This window comes from Haliotis asinina, chromosome 6 (assembly GCF_037392515.1).
Source record: "Haliotis asinina isolate JCU_RB_2024 chromosome 6, JCU_Hal_asi_v2, whole genome shotgun sequence".
NCBI classification, from domain to species: domain Eukaryota; kingdom Metazoa; phylum Mollusca; class Gastropoda; order Lepetellida; family Haliotidae; genus Haliotis; species Haliotis asinina.
The window spans coordinates 44627189-44638372 of NC_090285.1; the positions used below are offsets into that span (position 1 = coordinate 44627189).

Here is an 11184-nt window from a genome sequence, read left to right on the forward strand (position 1 = left end):
GGAAAATCAAAGCGCCTTTGAGCAGCTGAACTGGATATCGGTTGTATATAAATGCTAGCATAATAAAAATAACAATTATACAACTGCACAAGCAGTACACTTTGTGCATGTTTTGTTTAAGCAGTACTTCGGGACATGTGGCTTTAAATGTAAGTAAATAAACTCAAATAAAAGAGAATATTTTGAATGACGATGACATTTGTCCAATACGTATGTTTAATGCTGTTAAATCTCTCTATGCATTAACGTTTCAAACAGATTTGATTTCCTTATTTACTGTAATTATATGTAGAAGTGTATGTTAAGGCATTAAATAATGAAATTAGACTCAATATCTCACTGGCAGTCAAGTGAAAGTAAAGTCAGAAAGAGTCTTTCCAGTGGTTGATGGCACGAACAATGTTTTCCGTATATTTGTACGACCACGGATGATGTTGAATATGCCTGACTACTCAAAAACATATCGCTGACTTGATTATCCAAATACTAAAACCATCATTCAATCATAATTTGTTCTTTAGTATACCATTTAATAGTAAACCTCTGCATATCATTCAACATATACTTGCATCGATGAGAGTACCATTCCTGATTCTATTCTTATGTCCATGCTAGACCTAGAGTATAATGCCTTCCCTAAGCGATGTTGACGTTTGCAGAATGTGGTATCACTGATATATATGCACGTGTCTCATGACAGATGAAGTTTCGTCAGTTTCTCCGACACAACATCCTCTCATCTCTACAATTCTCGCCATTGTACTGGGAGTTGTTGCTGGGATGATGTGCCGGTCACTTAAGCCGTCCTCTGATGCTATACAGTTGGTACAGTTTCCCGGAGAGCATTTCCTTCGTATACTGAAGATGCTGATGCTGCCTCTGATAATAGCCAGTATCATCACAGGTAACCACCATCCAAGTCCTTTTAATGCAAATACGAGTATTGAAATTGTATAATAAAGCAGACAACCCATGTTATAAAATTCCTATGACTTTTATATAAAATAACCCCTGGTGTTACATATTCTATTTCTCAAGATGTTCCTGTGTCATAAATGTTCAGTTGATCTGGGGATATCATTATTACATCATAATGTGTAATATCAACTTAAAGGTACCCACAGTAAACAACCTCAGTATAAGTGCATGCCTCTAATTGATACGTCGCATTCATAGAGCTTTGTTGTCTCAATGCTTTTGAATAGAATCTGCCGGAAACTGCTGTCATGTCAATGCTACAAGTTCTTCTGAAGACTCCGTAATGTATCTGCATCAAATACAAAACCATTGTACTTGTCTGCAAAATCTAATTAAAATCTGAAGTTTTTTCTCAATATGTAAGAATATTTTAAACTTTTTACACGTGAATGTAATAAATGTTGTCTGCAAGGTCTCGGAAACATGAAAGGAGCATCTGCCGGAAGAATAGGTGTCCTATCGTTTGTATATTACGCATGTACATCTTTTGCTGGAACACTGGTTGGCATGGCACTAGTCCTGACCATAAAACCTGGAGCGTATTCAGACTCGTCAACAGCCCATGCATCACACAATAACGCTATGACGTCGGCAAGGGATATCTTTCTGAATATGTTGAGGTAAATTACTCTTTCTATGTTGTTTTAGCAGCATGCTAAAAATATGCAACCTATACGACAGCTGTGACTACGTATCTTAACAAGACGCTTCAGTTACAAAATAAGCACTCAGCGGATTATGAATGTTTTTGTAGCTTTATACATATAGCATGGATTAATTTCTCTTCATTTCAGTAGCCCCAAAGCACCCATTTCAAGCAGAACATCAGACTTGTGACCGAAATAGTTTCAAATGTAATTATTTGTGAAGTTTACATCCATAAACCGTAATGATTTTAAGACAGCTGTGTTCTGGACTTAGACAATTGTCCCAGGAATACAAATAAAGGGTCCCTCTTGACAAACTCGAGCATATCCACCTTTTTTATCCGTCATTGGGTTTCATGCCTTGATGACTTATAACACTGTCGCAGATTTGTATTTGTGACGAAATTCCTCTAAACTTCGTAACCTCATTCACTTACTGTTTTAAGAAACTTAGTACATAGTAGCTGCCACGTTTGAACATTCAAGCACTGAGACAAGGACAGACGAGGGTGCTAGCTCCAGTTCTGCGGTCATAAATAATACAGGACATTCTACAATGGTCAACATTCAGCCATCTTCGACAAGGAGAACACAGTCGACTGGTTGACGGTGCAAATATCTTAGGTATTCCTAATTATCAAAACAGCATGCATGTGAACACACTTTTGACAGCAATCTTATAGTTAGCCAATTCAGCAGACACGCAAATGTCCTCCTCGGTACCTGACATGCCAAGCATCTCCTCCAGTGCTCATATAAATGCCATGTACAAGTAGAACCAGTTTCACAGTTCTAACCATCACGAATCAGAAATTCACTGACCTGTAGGTATTCAAGTGAAGACATTCCTATTCCAGGAATAATATGACCTGAGCAGGTGAGCATAATTTGGATTTTAGGTTCCATATGGATTAAAACGATATAATTATTTTAACATAATAATAATTGAAGCTTGTTTGTTTTGTCAGCTGACGTCATGGATGTATTGCGTGATTGTCTCTATTTGCATAACATTACACATCCAGGTGTACTCATGTGCTGCACTGTGTTCGGGGTGACTCTCAACCTGCTTGGTCGTCGTGGAGCCGTGGTCACGGTCATCAACACAGTCACCCAAAATATGATCAAACTGGTGATGTGGTGAGCAGACACACTTCAAGTTGTCTTCATGAGTGTGTTTCGTTTCAATCATTTTCAATTGTCATCGCAACAACAGATTTATGCCTCCAGAGGCTTGTTTTTTTCATTTCAACAATATGCAGTTCCATCATTATTTTAAATTTTTCTCAGGAAATGAACCATTTTACAAACATCGCAAGGGTAGTGATCAACACAATCATCCTAAACCTATCCAAATAGCCATGTAGTGAAAAGACATAACGTCAACAGTTAGGATAAATAAAAAATTGAAATGGTTCTCTTTTAGTTGTGCGCGTAACAGTTATTTTACTGCCATTTAGAAACATCATTTTTGATTTAGCCGCGTCGCAATCATCAATTTGTTCTATACGAATGGGTGTCTGTAAGATCCGGAGAGCTTCCGTTTTGCACACTCGCTGCATTGCGTACTCTTCTGGACAATGTAGTGGACAATGTAGTGGAAAATGTGGTGCACACTATGCAGCTACCAAACATTGATGTACTTAGTTTGTGTGCAAAATGGTCGTTCTGGAATCTGTGAAACTCACCGACGGGGCTAAAATCCTGCGAATGTGGACAAGTTTGTGTGGGTTCAGTAACATCATAACACTTGGCTGTTATGTGATGCTGTGTAAAACAAAAAAAACCTGGAAGCTGAAACTGACGGGTGGGTGTGTATGCCTGAAGGGTAGGAAGATGTCTTGTCTTTGAATCAGACGTGTTGTGTGGCCACATCGAAACTAGATTCGTTTGAAAAAGTACTTCTAACTGGAAGATGTCCATGTAGTTGATAATTTTGAAGATTTCTTATTTTCAAGGATACCTCGGATATTCTAAATGTAGTACTTTTGCATGTTACGGGATAGGAATTCTTGTAGAAGTAGAGGACTTGAACGCTCAAACATAAAATGTGCATTCCGTTATTTAATGGGTTCCAGTGAATTATACACACAGCCAAACTTCCAGTTTAAAGGGACGGACATTAAGAAAACATTCCATAATGACTTCATAACTTTTCTGCATGTATACAATGTGGTTAGCAATAGTATGTTGTGGCCACTGTTGGGGCTGGGTTGTTTGGTCCAGACTCAATTATTTACATATCACCGCCATATAGCTTGAATATCGCTGAATGCGATGTCAAACTAAACTCGCTCACTCATTGTAGACATTTCCATTGCTTAGAGCAAATACTGAAATCTAAGAACTCAACAAAAGCTACATACAAAGGTACAAAAGCTTTATATTTTCATCTCCATTAAATATTTTGGATTAGTGCATAAAATATAATTATATGACCTTAAGTTGAATAATTCTTTCTAAAGCCAGCTAGATATTCAGGATATTACGTTAGATCACCCGAAATGCCAAGATTAGATTTTAAGGTACACATTTACTTACTCACAAATTGATGACGATCGGAACTGCCAATAAATCAGCGATCACTTTCGTTGGACAACGCCGTCTTTTCAAGCTTGGCATACTGTTTCTCATTACTGGCCAGATCATGTCCACAAGCGACCTGACGGACACTGGACGAACACTGGCTATCTATATTGCAACTGAAATGGCAGGATTAGCAGTCCATTCACTGGTGGTCCTTTCAGTCTTGCATACCATCCTGACCAGAAAGAATCCATATTCAATATATCTCAAGGCAACACAAGCTCTACTGACAGCCTTTGCAACAAGTTCCAGGTATTTACTTCCTCAGTTTCTCCTTAACTCAGTTATCCTTTCGTCAAAATGTTGAAATGGTTTTATCAGCAGTCACATTCAGTTCGTACAAAGTTCATTTCTCAAAGACGCCTTAAGGTCCCATGGTAGAATAGACCTTCAGCAACCCATGCTTGCCACACAAGGCAACTATGCTTGTCGTAAGAGGCGACTAACAGGATCGGTTGGTCAGGCTCGTCGACTTGTTTGACACATGTCATCAGTTCCCAGTTGGGCAGATCGATGCTCATGCTGTTGATCACTGGATTGTCTGGTCCAGACTCGATTATTTACAAACCGCCGCCATATAGCTGGAATATTGCTGAGTGCGACGTAAAACTAAACTCACTCACACATTTCTCAAAACCGTTGTCACTGAACTGTGCACGCACCTTTCACTAGATGTGGTTTTTTTCAAGATTGAAGCCTGCTTTATTGACAATGATTTCGCTATCGTCAGAGGCATGTTAACTTCATCTGCATGAAACTTGATATTTTCACATATCAGAACAAATCATAAAACAAGGAATATAGGTAGTATTTGCACTTGAATGAAATGATAACCTATCATGTCGGTCTAGGTTACACCTCAACTTACATTTCATATACTTGATATCTGTCATTTTGATTGAAGTCAAAGTCTTAAGTGTTTTGTTCGCATTGGGTCATGTGATTACTTCCTTTGATAACAAAATGGTCAAGTCAGGGTTTATCACGATGAATATGAAAGTGGTATCTGCATGCATTGTGGTTTCATTTGTGTGTTAATCAATCACTCCACCAAAATGGTGCCAATTGATGTTTATCCATGCCGTCAACATACACACGGTAATAGACATTTAAAAATAAACAAGACACTGCTTTGGGGGACTTTAACTGTTGTTCAGGCAGAGCTGACAAGAAAACATTACTACTGTTTGTTATCAGTGTCAAATAGTAGTTGTGTAAATAAGGTGTGTTGCAATGCTGTTATTGGACTTGTAAAAAATTCATGTTTTTCTTTCTTGGAGATATATATGTTAACTATCTTCTAGAAAACGTTCCACAGCAGTGTACATGATCCCGATTCAATATTTGCTAGATGTTTCCATGTCGCCCAAACCCGCCTAACCTACGCAATGTTTTATTTATCACCCGTGACTTCAACATACAAACATAAATAACGTAACATGCATTTCTTCCTGTATACAACCATTTAACAAAATCTGAATTAAATAAACAATCGATGAAAGGGGACTTAAAATGTGTACCTTAAACGTGAACATGATGGTAGGCTGTGTAATTAGATGTCTGTGATGAAACAAACCCTAACCTCCATAACGGTAATCTACACTACAAACAAAAAGTAAATAAAAACTTAAACGTGGTAAGGCCATGTATACTCTAAGGTAAATGCAACTTTTTTTGTGGTAAGTGGACACTTTAAACGACATGTAGGATCATGCAATGAAGCTACTGAATAAATATTCCTTTTAGTGAAATAAAACATTGTCAAAACTGTGAAAGACAAGGGTGCTGAAACACACCAAACTCAGAAACACGACAGCCAAGTGCATTTGGAAGACAGACGTCCCTTGCAGGTTGTAACAACTAGGCACTGACAGTTGTGAATCAGTTCTTATTGATTTGGAGCAAAACGTATAGGTTATCTGCTCATGATGTCTTCTGGGTCTTTTAGAACGAGGTCTGTCCTGTACTCTACCAGTGGCTTGAAGAGCAAAACGTATAGGTTATCTGCTCATGATGTCTTCTGGGTCTTTTAGAACGAGGTCTGTCCTGTACTCTACCAGTGGCTTGAAGAGCAAAACGTATAGGTTATCTGCTCATGATGTCTTCTGGGTCCTTTAGAACGAGGTCTGTCCTGTACTCTACCAGTGGCTTGAAGAGCAAAACGTATAGGTTATCTGCTCATGATGTCTTCTGGGTCCTTTAGAACGAGGTCTGTCCTGTACTCTACCAGTGGCTTGAAGAGCAAAACGTATAGGTTATCTGCTCATGATGTCTTCTGGGTCTTTTAGAACGAGGTCTGTCCTGTACTCTACCAGTGGCTTGAAGAGCAAAACGTATAGGTTATCTGCTCATGATGTCTTCTGGGTCTTTTAGAACGAGGTCTGTCCTGTACTCTACCAGTGGCTTGAAGAGCAAAACGTATAGGTTATCTGCTCATGATGTCTTCTGGGTCTTTTAGAACGAGGTCTGTCCTGTACTCTACCAGTGGCTTGGAACCTGTTTCTCAGTCTGTGAATGACAGAGGTAAACACTTGAATACTGTGAGCAACACTTCGTATGGATTCACCATCTTGTAACAATGGCCCTTCTTCTGTCGTGAGCGCTTAGCTTCCCAGCTATGGCATGACGCAGACGTTGCGAGGCTTCAAAATTGTCTGTAGATTCTTTTACAGGAAAAGGTGCCACAGGCTGCATGGGAAGTCAGTTTTCCACATGAATCCAACACCCTTGTTTTTAACAGTTCTTGACAATGTTTCGTTTCACTCAAAACTCAATGAATATTGAATCATTTACTTCACTGCATATTCCAACATGGCGTTTAAAGTGCCCAATAAGTAGACAAAAACTGTATTTACCTTTAACTGTATAAATGATATCACAACAGTGAAGTTTATGTATGATTATAATCGTTTAGGGTGTTCCCATACTTTTTGTTTGTAGTATACAGGAAGTGTACAGTACTTGTGTACAAGTGTACATTACTTTACAAGGTTGTTCACATGCTTCAGGTGTCCTATGGACACGTAGATTTTTACTTTTTTCTGGTATAGATAAAACAGACAATTTTATATATGTATCAAGTTCAAATTCTATTGTAACCTCCATAAAGTGTTGCAAAGTACAGCGTGTATTGCTTTATAGCCTTTAGAATTTCAGTGATATTGCCTTTTCTGAACTATTATTTTGATATTAATGGTATTTCTCATGTTCATGCTTATATTTGAGAACGTCATGTCAAACTATAAGCTCCGTAACAGGGAGACGCCTATGGCAATACTGTTTTGCAGTTAACTAAACTGTGGTGTTTGCAATGTTTAAACATGTGAAATATAGATACAGTTATTGTTTTGACTGATTATGGTTTATGTTGGATCTCAACACATTAGGAATCAAACATATACTTTGCGAGAAAGTTTTTCATCAGACACGACTGTTTTCACTTCACAGGTAGAGACAGGTGTTTGCCACCAATGAGGACAACCATTTAGTGAATCATAGACACAAGAACTACAAACGTACTAATAGTTTTATCTCAACTACAGCTCTTTTGGTAAACCTACCCTCTGAAATCATCAGAAATGGACAAAACTGAATACAGGGCAGTCATCAAGTACTTGCAAAAGAAAGGGATGTCCCCAACACAGATACATGCTGACATGGTCTCCACTCTAGGGGATGACGCTCCTTCATTTTCCACAGTAAAGAAGTGGTCTGCAGAATTTAAGCGTGGCAGACAAAGCCTTGATGATGACCCACGCTCAGGAAGGCCTTCAACAGCAACCACTCCAGAAAACATCACGCGAGTGCTCGATATGTTGATGGATGATAGACGACTGACTACTCGACATATTGCTAGTGTAGTGGGCATCTCTCATGAAAGGGTTGAGCATATTATCACCAACGAATTAGGAATGACTAAAGTTTCTGCAAGATGGGTGCCAAAGCTCTTGACAGCAGAACAGAAACGTGCCAGGTTCCAGACGTCCCTTGACAATTTGCGTCGTTTTGAAGTAGATCCCGATGATTTTGTGGCACGATTTGTAACCATGGATGAGACCTGGATACATCACTTTCAACCAGAAACAAAACTACAGTCAAAACAGTGGAAGCATCCTGATTCACCAGCTCCGAAGAAAGCCAAGTCTGTTCCTTCAGCTGGAAAGGTGATGGCATCAGTCTTTTGGGATTCCAGGGGTATTCTGCTCATTGATTATCTTGAAAAAGGTCAAACTATCAACGGCAGATACTATGCTGATCTACTGAACCAGTTGCGAGAAGCAATCAAAGCCAAACGACGAGTGATGATCGCTAAAGGTGTCCTCTTCCACCAAGACAATGCGCCTGTTCACAAATAGGTGGTGGCCATGTCAACAATCCGCGATTGTGGCTTTGAACTCATTGACCATCCTCCTTATTTACCTGATTTGGCTCCTTCTGACTTCCACCTGTTCCCCAAAATGAAAAAGGAACTCGCCGGTCGCCATTTTGCAAGTAATGATGACGTCATTTCCGCTGTGACTGATTTTTTTAGGGTAGCTGAAGAAGATTTCTTCCTGACCGGGATTCGGGCCTTGCAGTATCGCTGGCAAACGTGTGTGAACTTGGAAGTGGACTATGTAGAAAAATAAATTACAAACGTGGACCTTGTAACTTTTTTTCACAGTGAGGCTTAGAACTTTTCAGCCAACCCTCGTATTTCAAAAACCAAAATATTTGGACTGACTTTTTTTGTTTTCCGTAGGCTGGATGTTTGTTTTTAAGAAACAAATGTCATTTTAGTAATATTAGATATTTTAGTTTTGGTGTATGTGTAACCACAATTGGGTCAATTATGTTGGAATGACCATTACATTGCATTTGAGCGGGTCTTACGTTAACTGTCATGATTGCATTGTCTCATACTCATTTTTGCAGCACAGTACGTGTCATATCAAATGCTACATAGAAGTAAGAACTGCAAGTTCATATCATCAAACCAGTAATCATTAGTTACATTTGATTGGAAGTAGTGCATTGCCCAGAACTGAATTTACTCTCTGAAAAGAATAGGCGGTCTTGCCTATTCTTAGAAATAGATGAAAAATAAAAGAGCAAGATAGCTGTGAATATCATCTTAATGCACCGCGCAAGATAAGTAATGACACCAGGTGTTCACGAAAAGTTTAGTGTCTCCGTTCCTGTCGGTATCGGACGTGGGTCTCAGCCTCGTGTGCATGGTAACATTTTATCCAGTGCCACTACAGTGCCTGGAACGATACAGTTTGATTATCGGTAAAGATAGGAAGATCCGTGTCTAGACAAAGATAACATGTGTTATGAATGTAAGTTGCGGACGTAATGATCACAAGTATTTTGTTTCCAGCGCTGCCACACTTCCGGTGACGATGCAGTGTGTCGAGCAACGGATGAAGATGGACACACGGATTTCCCGTTTCATCCTCCCAGTAGGAGCCACGATCAATATGGACGGTGGTGCTGTGTTTGCTGCCATTGCTCCTGTGTTCATAGCTCAGTACAATGGAAACAGCCTATCATTTGGAGATGTAATAATTATAAGGTATGTTGTGATGGTCATGAAATACTTCAATTCAATTCAGTTTCAATTTTATCCTTTTCACATAAAGGTATTCTAGTTACCATGGTAATAAGCTGGAAAACAGACGATAAGCCATATCGCCACCAAAGTTAAAAAATATATCCTAAAATTAGCACAATCCCTTCCAATGTTAAAACAGCTGGTATACATGTTTCCGATTTTGTTCCAAATAATGGTATGCCACATTGCTAGACCTCTAACACCCAAATTAAAAGAAAACGTAACTTATATACTCAGTCATATATATATATATATATATATATATATATATATATATATATATATATATATATATATATATATATATATATTCCAGCCTAACCGCTGTTTCAAGCAGTCAACTTGGTCACTGTTGACTGGTTCATATAAGCTTTCGTCATTCGGTATTTTGGTCGCAAAACTTACATTGTCCTCATGAGAATGTACACAGTGACGTGAACAGAAGGTGAATAGTTACTGGTGCCCACCAATAGTTCTATTTTCCTATAGTGTATATGAGATATGATATAACTTTGATGACAACGTTTCAGTTTTTAAACAGAGGTCGTGTACAGTATTATCATTTAAGTATTCCATTGAGAGGACAAGTTAAATATTATGGTGATGCTTTATATTAACTCAACATTGGTAAAGACCAGTATGTTTTCATATCCATTTCACAACGATGTCGACTACCACCAAACCAAACCAAACCAATTCTGCACTCTTATTCTGACTTTCCAGAGATCGTTCCCGCACAATGCTAAATGTCTCAAGTGATTGTCTGGCCGAAGGAGTTGTCTGCCATTACACAAACCTCCCACCAGGTGCCACATCCGAGACACAAAGTGAGCCTCCACGGGAAGAGCAGGAGATGCTGGAGAATGACCTGGTGTGATGCCCAAAACATCTTTACCATAAAGTGCCTTCTGTCACAAAATCTGTCTAAACAAGCCCAACAATCAATTTTTACATCAAGCTCGACAATTTGTATTTTGCAACTTTCACACGCATTTAACTGCCTTGGAGTTTTAACAGTTACACTACATTGTGCTTAGCTTAATTATGCGGTGTCTGCTGTCACAAAAATGCTTCTTCTAAATTATACCATTTACAACCATGAGAGTCGTTCAGCACTTCGGACGTTTGAAAAGTTACATTTTAATGAGTAGTTGCATGTTGTTGTTTTCAAAACCACAACTGGGCACACATTGAGCATCAGAAAATTTCATTACAGTTTCCTTTGAATCTAGCAGCCAAAAATAGTTGGAGCGTCCTCATTTTCTAGATTCTGCCATGTTTCAAGTCTAATCATCTCCTTCATTCAATTAAATCAAACACTTTAATAAATATCCTCATATCCCCTGCAGAAACTGCGAGTGTGACGTTCGAAGGATA

General features: G+C 38.8%; 1 pseudogene; it reads left to right on the forward strand.

Moving 5' to 3' along the window:
- The first annotated feature begins 700 nt into the window (after nt 1-700).
- On the forward strand, nt 701-10684 carry LOC137287900 (excitatory amino acid transporter 3-like; annotated as a pseudogene).
- The last annotated feature ends 500 nt before the right edge of the window (nt 10685-11184 follow it).